The sequence below is a fragment of the Hippopotamus amphibius genome, chromosome 5, assembly GCF_030028045.1.
Source record: "Hippopotamus amphibius kiboko isolate mHipAmp2 chromosome 5, mHipAmp2.hap2, whole genome shotgun sequence".
Taxonomy (NCBI): Eukaryota; Metazoa; Chordata; class Mammalia; order Artiodactyla; family Hippopotamidae; genus Hippopotamus; species Hippopotamus amphibius.
Window position 1 is genome coordinate 15,302,812 of NC_080190.1, and position 18,928 is coordinate 15,321,739.

Consider the following 18,928-nt stretch of genomic DNA (forward strand, 5'->3'; position numbering starts at 1 on the left):
GTGTGTGTGTGTGTGTGTGGAAAGAGCAGTATTAAATGTGAACGTCATGACTTGAATGGTTGAAATAGTATTTCAATTCATCTTTCTTCAGGTGGCTGGATTTTTTTCCCCCCTCATTGACCATTTGGGAATTGTTTTAAAGTAGCCCAAGGATGGCTTTTCCCATCAGCAAAATAAACTCAGTCACCATAAAGTAGCTGAGCAAGTGGGTAGCTGGAAGCATTTTGTAAGCGCCAGCATCAGAGAGAGTCCTTTAAGCCATGTACCAAAAGCTCTGTTGAAGATTTGAGGCAACCTTAGACTTGATATTTCTTATCAGAAAGACTTGCATCACCCTGAAAAGAAGGGAAACCCTCCATGTAAAAAATATTACTGTGAGCGGCAGTGTTTCCTGGAGCCCATGGCCGCACAGGCCATTTGAATTAGACATCAGAGCTGTCTCGTGTGAGCAAGGTACTATCTCTTATGCTTCTGATTGCTCTATATAATGTCAGCCGTGTGCTGCTAAGTCAGGAGCCTGAGACAGAAGGGCCTCCTCTGCTTGCTCTTTCAGGGAAATGATTTGGGCGCTACTGAAATCTCTGTGCCTTTGAGAAAAGGTCGAGAGAGCATGGATCAAACTGTAATTTGGAACATGGTTTGGCCTGGCATCTGGCCAACATTCTCTGCTCTGAGAGCGGCGATGCCTGAGACGGGCCAGGCATCTTCTGCCTCTGGAGGTGCCAGCTGAACAGGGAGGACAGTGATTTCGGGATTTTACAGTCAGTATTACAGTCAGTCGTTCCTCTGTTGGGCACCAGATGATACAAACGTTTCAGAAGGAAAAGATGCTTGGAGCTGGAAGGGGCTTCAGGGATCACCTAGGCAGGGTAAACCAATGGCGTTAAGCATGAGAGCCGTGCAGTCAGATGGCAGTCACGTCCTGGACATGCCACTCACTGCCTCTATCACCAGCACGTACGTTACTGAACTTCTCTAAGCCTCTGTTTCCTCTTTCCTAAAATGAAGAAACAACATCCACCCCAAGAGGATATTTAAGAGGCTTGACTGAGACGGTGCAATTAAAGAGCTCAGCACGGTGCCTGGAACACAGTAAATGCTCAATAAATGTTTGTTAATATAAATAGCACAACTCCTGCATCGTGGCGGGAGGAGGGGGGAGGGGGCTGAGAAGCTAGAGCAGAAAGGAACCCTACAGAGATAACTGTTTTGTTGGAGAGATGCACTGCTTAGGAATGCAGTCCTTCCACCCACAAACCGGCTTTCTGGTTTTGAGCCTCGTCCTTAGGAGATGGAGAGCAGCAGGCAGAACACACTGAAAAGTTAGAATTCGTAACTGGCAGCTTCAGGGCGATGTCTGGAGGGAGCAGTCCAAAGGGAAATGGCAGATTCTGACCCTGCCCACGTTATTTTGGACAATGGACTCAACTTGTGTCAGGCAGGGTGCTACTCTTCCAGTTCCCTCCCAGGGTTTTTGTTTGATTGCTTGTTTATTATTATATATTGGATCTGAAGCAGGGCAAATCCATTACTCTGGCCAGATTTGCAGGTGACCCGGAGTTGGGAGAGGATGGCTGATTCATTGGCTGTGGGGTTCACGGAGGTCCCAAAAGTCCAAAAAGAGTTGAAACTGCTAATAATAAAAATGGGATAGGGATGCATTTAAAGTCCCGTACTTGGGTTCAAAAGTCAACTGCATAAACGAACTGCATAATTGCAAGATGAGGGACCATATGAAAAGAATTTAGGGTTTTCCCTAGTTTATTGAAAAGGTGAGACTATTCCTTACAGGCTTCTTCCCCATCTGATGGATTTTAGGAAATAAAGTCCCAGCTCTGGCAAAGTCGATTCATTTCCCTCTCTCTATAAGGTAGGCTATAGTCTCAAAAAGCAAATTTATAACCCAATCACCTTTTCTCAGTAGAGAACAGGAAACATCGTTAGATTTTAACAGGAAGGTGAAGGTGGCAAAAGATGGAATACCAATTTGCCGGTGGTTTATGGTTCCCCCAGATGTTCTTATCTGGTGGCGAACCAGCTGGTTCCCAAACTGTCCTTGCCCTTTTGGCACTAAGCAGTCACCCCAAAGCCTGGTCCGGCCCCTCCACTAGGATGCAGCTAGGGGTCATCTGTATGGGGGCTGTGTCTCTGCCTGCAGAGAAATCTCCAATGTGTACAGGTTAGCAAGCATTTTGCAGCCCATATTGGCCAGAGTTTAGTACAAAATCCAGTAGGAAAAAGCGGTTCCTGTTTGTTTGCAGGTGGGTATAGACAGCAAATGTGGCCTTTTATTTTCTGAGCTATGAGGCAAAGATAGGGAGATGCTAGAAGGCCGGGCTCCAGGCCAGGTGGACAAAAGGGAGGGTCCCCCAAATAGACTCCCACCAACAGGTGGCTTCCTTCTGTTTTGGGAACTCCACTTACATGTTATACCTTTCTTATGTATTTCCATATGTCTCTCATCATCTTTTCTGTCTTTTCCAATATTTTTCCCCTCTGTCCTTTCTGAATATTTTCCACTTGATATGTCCTTAATTCATTGATCTTCCCTTCTGCTGGGTCTAATCTGCCCTTAAAGCCATTTACTAATTGCTTAATTTTAGTTACAATAGTTTTCAGTTCTACAATGTCGAGTTAATTCTTTTAAAGATAAAATTTAATTTTCTGATTAAATTCTCCATCTTTTCATCTGTTTCCTCCATCTTTTCCTGTATTCTTTTTTTTTAAATTTTATTTATTTATTTATTATTTTTTTGGGGGTACACCGAGTTCAATCATCTGTTTTTATACACATATCCCCGTATTCCCTCCCTTCCTTGACTCCTCCCCCCCTCGAGTCCCCTCCACCCTCCCCACCCCAGTCCTCTAAGGCATCTTCCATCCTCGAGTTGGACTCCCTTTGTTATACAACAACTTCCCACTGACTATCTATTTTACAGTTGGTAGTATATATATGTCTGTGCTACTCTCTCGCTTCTTCTCAGCTTGAACATACCTAGCATAGCTATTTTAAAGTCCTTGTCTGCTAATTCCAGTGTCTAGATTACCTGGGAATCTGCTTCTATAGTTTTTTTCCTTTTAGATTTTGGTCATTTAGTTCTATTAATAGACATGTCTAGTGATTTCTAATTGAATGTCAGACATTATGTATAAAAATACAAAGACTCTCTGGATGGACCCCTTTCCTTTGAGGCAGATAAAGTGGGAGCTGGTTGCTGTAGTCCTATCAGGGCCTTAGCTCTGTTTGCCTGTTGATAAATCAGTCTTCTAGGTGCCTGCCATCTGCCCAGGGTGTTCACCAGGGCCCCTCCTCTCTGGCAGGGCCTTGATTTTAATCTTCATTGTATCAGCATCCCAAGACTGTTGGAAACTCCACTGGGCATTTCAAAGCTTCCTGCTTCGCTCTCCAGGGTCTTCTGTCAGTTTCAGAACTTGGCACGTGTCTCAAAGGGGAAAGTGAGAAGTGTGTTGGGCTGACTGATGTGTCCTTCCTCTTCAGAAGAAACCCAGCCCCCACAAATTCCTCCTGTTCTGTCCCTCCACTCTCAGGAGACTTCCGGAGGCTCGGCTTGTTTCTCTGCCTCTTTGCGGCAGTCCACCGCCTAGGTCCTTCCCTGGACCCGCGGCACCTTGCTTCCTGCCCAGAACTAACAAATTCCCTGCAGCAAAATGTGACAGCAGAATGTCAGCCCACCTCACCATCTAGTTCCCCCCTTTCTGAGATTTTTGTCCACTTAGGTCCTGGTTGTCCCAACAGCTCTCTAATGCCTGCATGTAGGGGGGTTTGTATTTGATTTCAGGCTTCCTTGCAGGTCTCAGTAGGAGAGGTGGTCCGCCACAAGCCACTCTCTCGTGCACAGAAGCAGAAGCTGCGCCCTTCTATTGTCGATGCTGGGGATACAGTCATTTTCCTCAGGGTTGTGCGTGTCCTATTCTTTTACTTAGGCTGGAGACAAACATACAAAGTGTGCTTTGTCACAGGTGTAGGGTCAAAGGGAAGAGGGCCACTTTCCGCTTGAATATAGTGACCTGCCTCTCTCTCTCCCACTCCGACTCTGGTTTTATTCCAGAAGGCCAATGATCAGATTGGGAGGGAACAGTCCCATTGCATTCTTGCCTGGTTTGACTACAGAGGGGTGACCCTGCAGAAGGTGTGACCTTCCAGCAGCAGGGGTGACCAGCGGCACCCCTCTAGGGAGGGACAACAGGGTGTTGTGCATATGGGATACAGACCCGTGAGGAGCTACACTAGTGGCCAACCCTCACCAAATGCCTTTGCCATTTAAACAATACAACAAGCCTATGCAGTAGGGGTTATTACTATTATGCCCATTTCACATATGAGGAAACTGAGGCCCAGAGGTTATGCCTAAGTGGCAGAGCCAGACTTGAGTGCAGGCAGTTTGATTCCAGAGCTGCCACACAACCTCATAACAGACGTGAAGATATTTAGCCTGGACAGAGAGGAGAGGAGCAGTGGAGGGGCGTGGCTGATCTTTTTTTTTTTTTCTTTTCTGAATTCTCTCTCTTTTTCTTTTTCTTTTTGGTGGCACCATGAAAGTGCCAAGTTTTAACCACTCGACTGCCAGGGAATAATTCCCCTGATCACTTTTTAAAATATCTAAAGAAAAGAGGAATCAGAGTTGGGCTCAATATATAGAAAGATCAGTGAGAACTTGCCGGAGCTGGACCAGCTGCCTTGCTTCAGGTGTGAGGGAGGGCTTGGGTTCCCTGCTCCTGGAGGGTCCGAGCTGAGGCTGGAAGAGGTGATTTTGGCTTGAGGCCCCTTCTGGCAGGTGGAGTCTGAGTGCAGATAGCAGAGGGAGCCCTGTGGAGGTGGCCTGAGGGCCAGGAGCCCTAGCCTGACTCTCAAGGCTCCTGAGGCCCTGCATTGCTGCACCCCGCTTCCCCCCCCACCCCACACACACACTCTCCCGCTCACTCACAAAGCTCTAGCCACACCTGAGTTTCTGTTTCTGAAAGAGGCCAAGTACTTTCCCACTCCAAGTTTTTTGTACAAGCTGTTGCCTCCTCTTTCTGTTGCTATGGGCAGCTCCTGCTCATCCTTTAGATCCAGCTCAAACATCACCTCCTCCAGGAAGCCTTCCCTGAACACCTCATCCCGTGTAGGTCTTCCCCAGTGAATCTCAGTCTTAGCTCCATGTGTGCTTCCCTCACGGCACTAACCGCAATCTGTGATGATCTTCATTTTTTTTCTTTGTAGAAAGTAAATTCCGTGGAGGCAGGGCCACATTTGTTTTTTTCACTATGTATCCCTAATCCCTCGCAGTGTTGAATATTTGTTGAATGAATGAGTGACTACCTTGACCGTGGGTCTTAGTTTTCTAATCTATTAAGCAGGGAGCAGCTGTAGAGGAAATCTGATTAGTGCAGTGGTTCTCAAACTTGAGCATGCCTCAGAATCTTCTGGAAGGCTTGTAAAAAAGATTACTAGACTCACCCCCAGAATCTCAGGAGGTGTGGAAAAATTTTGCATTTCTAATGTAATGTTGATGCTGCCGGCCAGGGGGCCCTACTTTGAGAAGCACTGGATTTGACTATCCACAGGTCCCCTGAGGCACCCATCTTTATCAAGCTGAAATTATGAATATAAAAGTGCTATGCTTTTAGAAACAGTATTTAGAAATGCAAGAGATGTTTAAACATAACGTTACCTTCAAACATAAAAGGGGAGGGGAGGTGGTGGAAGGAAAGGAAAACAAAACGAAACCTTTTCTGAATCAGGAGGGATTAATGGCAAAAGGTCAGTTAAATGGAGGTGCCGGCGGACCAGGGCGAGGGGCCGGGCGGGTCCCTGGGAACAATGCTTGAAGTGCAGCGCTTGCTGCAGTCGGGAGGTTTCAAGAGCGGTTCCCGCCAGCTCAGCATTTAATCCCCACCTCGGAGGGTAAAGCGAGAGATTCACAATTCATGAAGAAAGTGAGAGTCCAAACCAGGGGGAAAACCAAACAAAAGAAGAAACCCGTTGTGACGCTAGAAGAAACATCTCATGACGTGCAGATTTGCTTTGGTCTGGCTGGAGGTTTTGCTTGTTAAGTGCTAAGCACTGCTCAGAGTTCACATTCTTCCGAGATTCCCTCTCCCCCCCCCCCCCCCCCCCCCCGGCCCGGATGGTCTTTGGTTGCTCTCCACATCTCTCGTCCACACAGCCTCCCACCAACCAACGCTCATCCTCACCCAGGGATCCTCTGTAATTAGACCCTGAGGTTCCTGCCGTGAAGGGTTTTAGGTGGCTGCCCACTGACTCTCTTAAGGTCTCCCTTCTCCAGGCTCTTCCAGTTCTGCTTTTGTTCAGGAGGATGCATCCGCCAGGGCAGATGTCTTCCCACCTCTCCTTACTAATCCTCTTTTCACCCTGGGAGCGGGGTCCTCCAGGACAGACGCAGTAGCAAGGGCGGGCCTGCAGGGGCGCCAGAGAGCAAAAGCCAGTCTGGCTTCAGCATAGCAACCAAGTGAACCGCGACCCCTGAATCCCAGAAGCTGGACCGTCCTTGTGTTGCTGAAGTGTGTTAAAAACATCTCATCACCATCACCATCACCATCGTGATCACTTACTATTTGCCAGGTAATGGGCTATTCACTTTGCTGGACTTTTCCACTTCATCCTCATCTTAGGATGAGAGCACAAATGCTAATTTCATCACAATTTTTATAACGGAGGAAACTGAGCCACAGAGAAATTTAGAAAGTTGACCAAACTCAAGCTAGAAAGCAGCAGATCTGGCTTGGAATCCAGGCATGCCTGACTGCAGAGCTTTTGGCATAATGAGGAGGGCACGGTGCTTCCCTCTGTGTGTAAAGGGGCGTGATGGAACCCCATTTACTGCAATTACGAATAGCTGGAGTAGTGGTTTGTGCTGGTATCTACCACGCTACCCCCCTCCATCCCACAAATAACTGTCCCTCCTGACCGGCCTCCGCCACTCCCCACCAGCTGCAGGGGGAGTACCACTTGACTGTTTCCCGGTGGGGGCACCGCTGCTCCCTAACCCTGTGCAGCAGCAGGGAAGGGGTAGCCGTGGGGGAGTCAACAAAGAAATTCCGCACCTGGGAGCGAGCTGCGGAGCATCACACGTGCAAAAGTCAAGAACCCTCCTTAGGGTTAAAGCATGATTAGAATAAAGACGGCAGGATAATTGTGGATCTCGTCATACTTAATTACACCAGGAACTGTTCTGTGGAACAGGGTGTCCACATTGGCCAGTTGAACTGTGAAAAAAAAGAGGTTCTGGAAATAAACAGCCTTAGGGAAATGAAATGCCACAGGTCTCTTGACCGAAGGACCTCGTTAGTGCCTCTCATGTGCTTATGGGGTCATTATAGTACTCAGCTTGGAAATCAGCCCATGCCACGTTACATCCAAACACACACACACACACGTCAGACCTCAAAAGAATGGCAGGTATGTGGGTATTTAGTGAAGGTTTCTGGGGAGTGATCAGCAGAGGAGGAAGTTACATTCCCCAGCTTGCCTCTAAATTTCCTAAAAATTTTCTTTAATGTCCTGGCTGCTCCCCTTCCCCCAGCCACACCAAGGCCAGAGGTATAGGAAAGCCTATTGTGCTGTAGCAGGAAGGGCACCCTTGCCCACCAGTTCTAATGGATTGTAGGGCCTCCCGGAGAGCTGTGCTGGGAAGGATCCCAGGGCAGGTCTGGACTCAGCCTGAAAGAGTGTCGTGATTGACTAGTGATGTCTGCCATGGCACTGACTGGGGAGGCATTGGCAGCCTGAGGACCACAGATCTGCCACTCCAGGCCTACAACTTAGTCTAGGAAAGAGCTGGAAATGGGGCCTTAAGAGCTATATTGTGAGCTTTGCTCTGCTCCAAATTTGTATCATAACTGTCCTAAATTAAGTTTACCTCTGTGAGCCTCACTTTCCTCATGGGTGCACAGTCACACCCACTACCCTTGTGTCATAAAGAAATGGTGATCACCCACTGACCTACTAGGGAAAAATGTGCTGTACAAGGACATAGAAGTGTCACTACTTCCACAGACCATATTAATTGAGGTCTGGGCAACACAAGTGGCATGCTCACCTTGATTAACTTGCAGATATTTTAATAAAGGGACTGTTTGCAAAGGTATGAACAGAGTTTTAGGTAGGACCAAGGCTAGTAGCAGCAGGGCTTATACAGCCCTACACTTGCGGGGCCAGAGGAGGCAGCCAGTCCTGGGACCTGGAAGCAGAGTCCCTTGGGGAGGGACTGTGACCATCCGGTTGAGGGCACTGCCAGCTCACAGTGACCCCATGGAGGGGAGCCAGAGATTTCCTATCTCACCTCTCACCTCTCTCCTCCCTTCTTCCCTCCCTCCCTCCGGTCCGTGCCCTGGCTGAGCCCAGCCAGAAGCCAAAGGAGCCCGTTGACATAGTGTGTTTGGTCTACCTCTGCCTTGGCTTGGGCTGCTATAACAAAGCACCAGACACTGAGTGGCTTACCAAAAACAGAACCTCACAGTGCTGGCAGCTGTAAGTCAGAGATCAGGGTGCCAGCATGGTTGGGTTGTGGTGAGACCCCTCTTTTGGGTTGTAGACTGGCAACTTCTCACTGTGTCCTCAGATGGTGGAAAGAGAGAGCTCGGCCCTTGTTATCCCCTTCTAAGGGCACCAGTCCCATCATGGGGCTTCATCCTCATGACCTCATCCAAACCTAGTTACCTCCCCAAAGCCCCACCTCCAAAACCCATCACATTGGGAATTAAGGTTTCAACATATGGTTTTGAGAGACACAAACATTCAGTGTGTAACAGCCTCCCCAGGCATGGTTTTCTGTGGCTGCTATAACAAATTACCAAGTACTGAGCGACTTAAGGCAACAGAAATGATTATCTCACAGTTCTGGTGGCCCCAAGTTGAAAAATCAAGGTGTAGGCAGGGCTGCAGTCCCCCTGGAGGCTCCAGGAAGAAACCTTCCTTGCTGTCCGGCTTCCTGTGGCTCCAGGCGGTCCCTAGCTTGTGTCTGCATCACTCCAATCTCTACCTCCATCTTCATATCTTCTTCTCTGTGTGACCACTATATGTGTCTCTTATAAGGACACTTGTCATTGGATTAGGACCCACCCAGAAAATCCAGGATGATCTCATCTCATGATCTTTAATTATATTTGCAAAGACCCTTTTTCTGAAGATGATAACATTCTCAGGTTCCAGGGATTTGGTATGGATGTATCTTTTGGGGGACCACCTTTCAATCCACTATACCAACCTTCTGCATTGACTTTTGTCACTGAGTTTTCAGGATGGACCTGAACCATCTCTCCTGAAGGCCATCCTTTAGCTCTGTGAGCTAGTGCTCCTTTGCATATCTGCTCTAACTAAATAATGATCCTTGAGTTGGGAGTTGTGTGTACGCGCACATTTTACTTTGTTTTACAGAATGACTAACATTATGGTCTTTGGCAAATCATGTATATTCATCCCTTAGTATCCATGGGGGAATTGGTTTCAGGACTCCCCAAGGATACCAAACTGTACGGATGCTCAAGTCCTTTATATAAAGTGGTGTAGTCTTTGCATATAACCTAAGTACATGCTCCCGCATACTTTAAATCATCTCTAGATTACTTCTAATATCAGATACAATGTAAATGCTATGTAAGTAGTTGTAAATACATGTAAATGCTATATAAGTAGTTGCTATTGTGCAGCAAATTCAGGTTTTGCTTTTCGGAAATTTCTGGAATTTTTTCCCCAAACATTTTCCATATTGGAAAAATATGGTTGGTTGAATCTGCAGATGCAGAACTGAAGGATACTGAGGGCCATCTGTATCATCTGTGAGCCCGTTTTACATGTCTAAAATGAAGCAGTGAGATTAAGTGATGTCTAAAATAGTTCCTACCTCTAGAATCCCATGATGCTGGAACTAATGCCAGGGCGAGGTGGGTATCTCTCTAGTAACTCTGTGCCCACCACTCCTGGCCCATGACACACTTGCTGATACCCAGGCATCAAGCTCAGAGCCACAGACATCTCCGAACTGTCTAGGCCACCGCAAGTTTTTTAGCTGCAGCCTACAGTTGAGCACAAAGAAATGGCCGGTGGCTGTCCCTGAAGTGGGCACCAAGGCCCACAGCCCAGGTGCCCTCCCTGGTGGTCTGCCGTGGCCTTTAAGCTCAGGCGTCTTTAATAACTTAGCTCAGATTTCCAGCCAAGCGATTCTTGAATCTTTTCACACAGCAAAGTGTAACAGTGACTCCATAACACCTTTTCTAATTGTGTTTTAATTGAAAAGACTTGATTTGATTATAGAAGCCTACACCATAGTTGAAGGGCTTGTTAAAAACATGTATTAAATCCAAAAGATTGCAATGTTTCGCTGTGTAATTATGTAAACAGTCACGTAAACGGAGCCGTTTACAGTCAGCAGGAATGCTTGTTTCAGTCGCACGCTGGCAAGCTGGCACCGTTGATCAGTGACAGGTGAATTTTTTCTTCATGGACAAATCCAAGTTGGTATCCACCCCCTGACATCAGCCGGGCCAGCTTTTTCATTTTCTCCTTTTGTGTACGTTTTGCCTTGAAATCCGTTGTGATTTTAAGTAATGTTTCTGTGTCCTCAGGTGTGCGTGAGTTCCCCATCATTGTTAAGGAAAATAAAATGCGCCCATCTCTAAAATGTTTAGATTTCTCAGCAGCAAAAACGATCCAGGCATTAAAGAAAAATCCTCAACTGTAGTTTTAAAATAGGAATAGAACTACCTTAAAATTCCCTGCAGTTTTAATGAAAGTGTCCATTAAATTTACTGAGGATAAGAGAGTAATTTACCGCCAAACCCGCTATCCCTGCTTTTCCGAAAGACCTACGATGCTCACCTATCTTTTTTGAACTTCAAAATAAATGAAACATTGATCAGAGCTGTGACTGAAACATTACTTCATCCTGTCCATCACTGGCTCAGCCCTGGCCTCTTAGAAGGAAACAGGCCCCACAATCACGATTTCCTCCCAGCCCCAAGAAAATAGAAGCCACAAATGGGCTGGCGAATGATGTGCTTCTAGTGGTTTTCAAGGGAAGCATTTACTGAGGGAGAAAATTGTTTTAATCTTATAACAACCAAGGAGGAGAGTTTGTAAAAACACAGAACACCTACACACACACACACACACACACACACACTTGATTTGGTTGCATAGAAACACTCGGGAACATTTCTTCCCACAAACGTGCCTGACGTCTCAGCTGAGGGGGTCTTGCTGTGGCCTGGGCAGGGGCGGGTGGGCCTGGGGATGTGCGGAGGGGAATGGGGAGCACGGTGGGGGGGGAGGCATGAGGGTAGTGAGACCACCGTACAGTTGGCCGGGAATCCCAGGGACTCAGGAAGGGCAAATCCTGTGCAGCATGCGGGCTCTCCAGTCCCTCCTGGAAACTTGGGACATACAGACACCCTGAGCTTTGCTCTCTCGAGGCCCAACCCCTCAAGTCCCAGGATGGAGGAGTCTGGTGCCACCTCTGCCCCAGACCAACTTTAACAACTTCCCAAAAAAACCCAGCCTCAGTCCTCCTTAGCCCTGGTACCCCTGACAGAACTCCACACGTGGGGTGTTTTATGAATTTGACATCCATGGTAGCCAAAAACAATAAACAGACAAGCAAACAAATGGAAATCTTCAGGAAGCCAGTCCTAGAAATGGCTCGCAGGGGAAAATGAGAATCATACAGGGCTTAAAAGAAAGATGTGTGCTTCCCATTTCTAGGGAGAAGAGGGAGGAAAGGAGGGAAGGGGGGAGGGAAGGAAACAAAAGATGTGTGAATGCATGTGTCTGTCTCCGGGAGCGAATGCACAGCAAGGAGGTGGCAAAAGTGTGTGAGTTGCTGGGGACAGGGGGGAGGTGTGTGGTCAAGGGACTTTCACATTTGCTCGATGTACTTATGGGTTTGAGTCTTTTACCAGGGGAACCTAATCATGGCTTACTTGTGTCATTTTTGAAAAGGGGATGGGGAAAGATTTTAAACAGAATTGTCTGGATTTGGAGAAGAAAATTACAAGTGACCCTCTCGTATGCAGCCGTGGTAACCCAGGGAAGGAAGAGGTGAGGCAAAAGCTTGGCCTTTATACCCTCCTTCTAGCTCACATCCCTTTGTCTCCTTGAAGAGAATGCATTTTGCACAAAGATGTGCTTTGTTCAAAGGGGTCACTGCTAGTTATTGGAAATGCAGTTCAGGCTCCAGCCATTTCCAGTTGACACGGAATGTATTGTTGAAGGGCGGTTCTCCCACAGTACAGGGAGTACCTATCCCAGCAATAAAGGTCACTACACGGGATCTCCGGGTGGTGGGTATTTTCAGGGAACCTTTGGTTTAAAGGGGCAGGTGATTAAACTGTTGCTGATGGCTTTTGTGCTTTATTAGAATGTCATCATTCAGTCCTGTTAGTGTGAGTGGTTGTCAGATGCTGACAGAGAAAGGCATACCTGAGACTGTGGGATCTTCCTGCTTCCTGGATGGGCCTCCTCCCATCCCCAGTGGCCGGCTTGCCTCACTGCACCACATTGCCCGGTGAACTCTGAGCGAGTGTACGTGTATCTTTGTGTGTGTGAGCACTGTCTTCCCAAGTAGAGGACAATCTACTTTTCCTGCTACCCTCTTACGTTCTCTGACTGCGGCCCTGTTAAATGAGACAACAAAATATTAACACAAGAGAAAAAGCAGTGTATGTGTGCAGCACCTCACTCAGGAGAAACCTGGGGATGAGTAACTCACAGCGGTGGTTAGAACTTGGGCTTACACAGCACCTTGGCAAAGAACAATGCATTTGTGGAGAAGTGACAAGACAAAGGAAAGGGGTTTTAGGTTTCCAAGGGCAGCTCATGGAGTCCAGTGTGTTTGTGCAGGTCCGCTTCAGAACTGACTTTCCTTTTTCTCCATGGCCAAAAAGCTTTCCCAGGAGAAGGGATTTATGGCTGTCCCCATTTTCAGGAAGTTTCTGCTCTTAATCAGATAAAGGCACCTTTCTGCATCTGTTGATTTTCATTTGCCTCCAACTCAAAATAATCCTTATACCAAAGAGGCATATTTGTGGGTGGCATGATCTGATCCCCTGCAGTATGCGTGCTTCTCAAGTCTCTGTGCTCACCCCATGCCCCTTACCTCAAGTATAGTTTCTTCACATAATACACGCTCAATAAATACCAACTCTTTATCAGTCCCCCCACTTTTCTTTGGTGGCTCTAGCTCATAAATTAGCTGTCATGAGGTAAGGCTGTGTAACGAGCATCCCCACATCACAGTGGTTTACTGCACGATGGTTTATTTCTCACCTGTTTCATGGTGATTGCCAGGTCCCTCTAGCTCTGCTCCATGTGTCTTTTTCATTCTGGGACCCAGACCAAAGGAGCAGCTGCTGTCAGGGACACACAAAGGGAGAAAAGCCGCAGAGCTGGTGGAACCACATAATGACTTAAAACTCCTGCTCAGACTTTGCACGTCTCATCTGCTCACATTCCATTGCTGAAGCAAGTCATGTGTTCAAGCCTAACGGTGGAACAGGAAAGGATATTCCTCCCATGGGAAGGCTCCGCACATCCGTGGCTGCAGGCAGGATGTTCAACTCTCCCACAGGGAGGGGGCCAGTGACTGGTGATGGAGGCAGCCACTCAGGCTGAGCTCCCACCTTCTTGTGGCTTTTGAGTCAGCCTTTCCTGGATTCCCAAGTCAGACCTTTGTACTCTTCCATTGGCCTCCAAACTTGCCTTCATTTTCTCTCTTTTATGTTTCTATTGTTGTTGTTCCAATTCTAAAAGCAACACATTTTCACTGTAATGTATTTCAAGCAAAGTGAAGGAGACTCTTGTCACCCCTTCTAAGGACTTACCATCCCAGAAGCAATCACTATGAGCTGTTTAAGGTATATCATTTCAGACACTGTCCATGCTTGTACAACCACATAAAGTGTATGTACATGTGAGGGTGAGTCAAAAATTATCCACACTCCAGTTATATTAAAACTTCTGTTGGCTGCACTGTCTTATGGGTGCTTTCCGATCAAGGCTGCTGTCTCCCCAATCACTGCTGTGCAGGTGTGAATATGTTACCTCAGTTTGTTTCTAACTGCAGTGCGAGCAAAAAGGGATGCTTTGTGGTTTGCATGAAAGAAGAGCAGTGTGCAGTGATTCGTTTTTTGTGGTCTGAGGGTGTACCTGGTGCTGTTATTTATCGAAGACTTTGTGTGCAGTATGAAGAAAGTGTCTTGTTGCAAAAAAGTATGTATGAATGGATAGAGAAGTTCAAGGAAGGTTGCACAAGTGTTAGCCATCAAGAAGGAGCTGAAAAAAAAAAGAAAAAAAAAAAAAAAAAAAAAAGGAAGGTGCTGGATGCCTGTCCACATCCATGGCTGATGACAGTATTGAGCATACATGTGAAATGATTCTGTCAAATAGATGGGTGACAGTGGATTATGTGGCAAATCATTTGCAAATCAGCCATGGCTCTGCCTATGAAATAATCCACGACAGACTTAGGTTTTGAAAAGTTTGTGCTGAAGCCTAAACTTCAGATTAAACACTAAGGACTGCTACCCAAGGGCGTTGTGATTTTGCATGACAACACATGTCTGTACACTTCTGCCTACACTACTGACACTCTGCAAAAACTTTGTTTTGAGGTGTTAAAGCACCCTCCCTATAGTCCTGATCTTGCTCCATCGAACTTTCATCTGTTTGGTCCCCTGAAAGCAGCCCTACGAGGATGAAGATTCACTTCTGATGAAGAAGTAAAGACAGCAGTGCATCTGTGGCTTGCAGCTCAGCCTAAAACATTTCAAAATGAGGGAAAACGAAAGCTTGTTGACAGATGGACAAAGTGTATTGAAAAGCAAGGGGATTATGTCAAAAAATGATGTATTTGTCTTTTCTAAAAGTTAGCTAAAATAAATTCTACAGCCAGTATGCGGGTAATCTTTGACTCACCCTTGTAAATAAGATTTTAGGTAAATAGGATCTTTCTATTCATATCCAAATTATTTTGTGACCACATTTTGCACTTAGCAGTGCACTGCAGAGATCTTTGTATTGAGCTGCTTTACTCTTTTCATGCTTGCACAGTATTCCACGGCATGGCCATTCCACATTGATTTTTTTCCCTACTCGTGGAGATTTAGTTTTTTTCCCTTTTTGTTTTTTTACAACAATGCTGCAAGAATGTTCTATATTAACATGTGCAGATAGTTTCATAAGCTGGATTCATAGAAGTGGAATAACTGGGTTAGTACGTTTTACATTTTGATTTTCTCTGCCAGGTTCTTCTCCTGAAAGACTGTGCCAGTTTACACCCTCACCAATGTGGCTAAATGTATCTGTTCCACTCTACCCAGCCCACATATTTTTTAAAAACTTTTCGTTTTGAAACAAATGTAGACTCACATAGAAATTGCATACTTAGTACAACCACTGTTTTCCTTTTTTTTTTTACACGAAATTAAGATATCCACTGTACCCTTCACCCGGTTTCCCACAAAGATACCATATCCACGGTATAGTTAGTCATCAAAACAAGGAAATTGACACCAGTACAATACTATTAACTAAGACTTATTTGTATTTCGCCAGTTTGTACATGCACCTTTTTGTTTTCTTTTGGTGAATAGTTCTATGAGATTTTATCACATGTATAGATTTTCCACAGACCTTTTAAACTGAATACATATTAGGTTTGTTTATAAGAAATAAACCTTTTCCCTCTGTGCAATTTATTTTTGTGGTTGTTATGTTTCCTTCTGAGTTTCTAGGATAGTGGGAACATTTGAACCTAGATCCAGTACAAGCAGGCTGTCCAGTTTTCAGTGTGAGGTGACCAGATGCTGGGAATTCACTTTTCCCAGCTTTCCCTCAAACACCCTCCAGACAGGGGCTCTAACACCCAGGACAGCCTCCTGACCTTGGGAAGCACCAGGGTTCTGTTGCTTGTTAAAATGAAAACCTCAAAGTGGGTTTTTAGTTTGCAACGTGATTATTCAGCTCTGAAAACCTGTAATGGGTGTGTATGAAAACTTTATGGGAAATTAATTTTTGGGAAGTAAAGCATGCCATCTCATTTCATTTAAAAAAAGAAGAAAAGTAATGTGAGTGCCTGTGCTTCCTATGTGTTTATACTGAGTCCATTCACTTAGAATCAAGCCGTTATTAAGTATGTTTGTTCTTGATGAAAGGAACCCAACATTAGACCGGAAATAGGACGTGTTGAAATCAATTCAGTGTCAACCACATCAAGCCTTTCTAAAATTGTAGGTTTTACAGAACTTTAAAACATAGCTTGTTTATTTGGTAGAATTTAACCGTGATTCATATTTCTCTGAAACAGACAAAAAGACAGAGTCAGGGCAAATTGTAGGTGGGCAGTGTCGCGGGCAAGGAAATGTGACTTTTGAAGCACCTCTGCTCTGTCTCATCCCCCTGCCCATCCCCCAGCCCCCCTTGCAGCTCTGGTGCATTAGGAGTGAAATGAGACTTTTTCAAGGCTGCATATATTGATGGTGCTCTTGCTTTGTGCATCCAAACGGGGTCTTCATGAGGGCTTTCATTTGAATGAAGAAAGCTATGGTACAGATGTATGACCTATTAGCTGATGGGCATCACTTAACCCAGGGCACCCTGGAATGTGGGGCAAGGTGCTATGCACCGTGTAAATTACCTCTGTAAATTACCCTGTCGCCTCCAGAGAAGAAATCAGCCCTGGAGGTGGTGTGCAAAGCATCTTTGAGTTTCTTGGTCTTGGCTGGCACTCACATGAGAAAAAGACAGACTGAGAAAGGCTCTGAGGCACCAGCAGGAGGGGTTGTTGCAAAGCTGGGCAGTGCTGGGAAATTCATAACTCCCTCTCCCCTAAAAGCTGATCTCAGTTTCCACGAGCAAGCACCAGGGTTTCATGCTAAGCCAAGACCCCTGCTCTCGGGAGACAGAGGGATCTTAGGAGCTGGAGAGGATTGTAGAATTTGGCCAGTCTGACCCTTCTGTGATGGTGGCCTGTAACTGGGTGACACCCCCTTGAGTCTCTGCGAGCAGCCCCTGATGGAGCAGGCTGGGGTGGGGGTTGTCAGCTCTCAGAGCTGGGGGTGAGAGGGTGGGAGGGCTGGGTCCTCCGCAGAAAGCGGTTGTTTCCCTTCAAAACTAACTTGTTGCTGGGGGAATGAGCTGGGCTACTACCAAGGCAGAGCCATTCATAACTCTACCCTGGAGCCCTCTGTTAGCAAAAATCCAGCTGCCCGTGGCTATCAGCTTCCTTGCTTTTATTTTCTGGGAGAAGTGGGTTCCTATTTCATCCTCTTCCAGTGTGGGTATTAGGAAGGAGACATGGAATTAGTATAGGAGGAAGCATTTTTCCTAATGGATACCATGGGGAAAAAGCAAACCAAATAAAACCATAGCAACAAAAAACTTTCACCACACACTTATTCATTCGTCCATGAGATATGCACTATGTAGGGAAAGATTTTTGTCTGTCTGTTCACTGCTGTATTTCTGGCACCTGGACCAGTGCCTGGCCCATAATAAATTCTCACTATATATTTCTGAATGAAAGGAAGTGAGTCATTCATTAAACATGTGCTGAGCACTCACTCCACGTCCAGCACTTGGAGGCAGAGGGAGAAGGTCAGTCCTTGCCCTCAGGGAGTTTGCAGTCTAGACGAGAGACAGAGAAGCAAAGTGATCATCATTGTGCAGGTGTGGGCTTGGCAGGGCCACCTCTGGGGGGCAGGGCAGTGCATTCTATTTCTGGAAGCTCAGAGGTCTGATATTCTCTGTAAGGAGTTTCTAGACCGCTTTCTGTTCAGTAGGGCCTTGTAAGAACAGAGGAGAGACCCCGTGGAGTGTGTGTGTGTGTGTGAGTGTGTTTGCTCAGGTCATCCAGCGTTACGTGGGATGCTACATCTCTTGCTTCCAAAGGCAATGTTCAATCCATCAACTGGGTCCAAAGATGCTGTCTCGTAGATGAGGCAACAGAAGCCCCAGCTCCCAGGCATGGCCCTGAACAGATTGGGAGGTGAGCAGAGGAAGTGGCAGACCGTACGGAGAGCTGTGTCAGGAGCATAGGCCCATCAAGGCTCAGAGATGGCCAAGGGCCTGGGCTGAGGGTCACGGCAAACCCAGTCCAGTTCACAGCCAGGAATGGCAGCTGCCCTCAAACCTGGGACAGTGAGACATCCTAGATATACCCGGGGGGTAGGATGAGGGTGGGGGAAGAGACAGAGCTTGGGAGAGAGGTGAGCGCTGCTGACCGGGCTGTGTGAGGGGGCAGTCAGGCCCCCAAAGGCATCAGAGGCCCAGGGATGCCAGCAGTGAGTGGGCATCCCATCCGCTGGCCCTGTCCACCACGTTCCCTGCTCGTGGCCCAGGCTGGACAGAAAGGTCGTGGACGAGTCTGGCTGGCACTCTAGCAGAAGGATGTGACTCGTTTGGGTGAAGGTCAGTCCATGGGCAGATTGTATTTTATTCCGAGACAATAACTAGGGAAATAATAACTAGGGAAACAATGTGGATTTCATTCCAGTTCAAAAAGATTGACCAGTTTTAGAGTCGGAGTAAATTTTAGTCTTTAGTATAACCTGCAATTGAATCAAAACATTGATTTGAGTTCCGTTGGGTTTTCAGCTCAGCACATGAATGTGGAATCCTAAAGCTGGGGGCAGTGGCAGGGGGAACCCTCAACACTGAGGTCAGTGTCCACTGGAGGCTGTGGTTTGCAGAGGTAAGTCAGGGCCTGGAGGGAAAGGGCGGATTGGTCCCTAACACCCCTCCCACCCCATCCCCTACTTCAACCTAAATGGCTCTGCCTTGGAGAGTTTTCTATACTGAGTTTCTGTGTGAGACTTTGCTTAAAGATGGTGCTCTATTACTAAAACTCATTTGAAGTTCACCGATCTCGACTGCAGTCACAAATGGGAAGAGTAAGGTTAGGAGCCGTTCAGG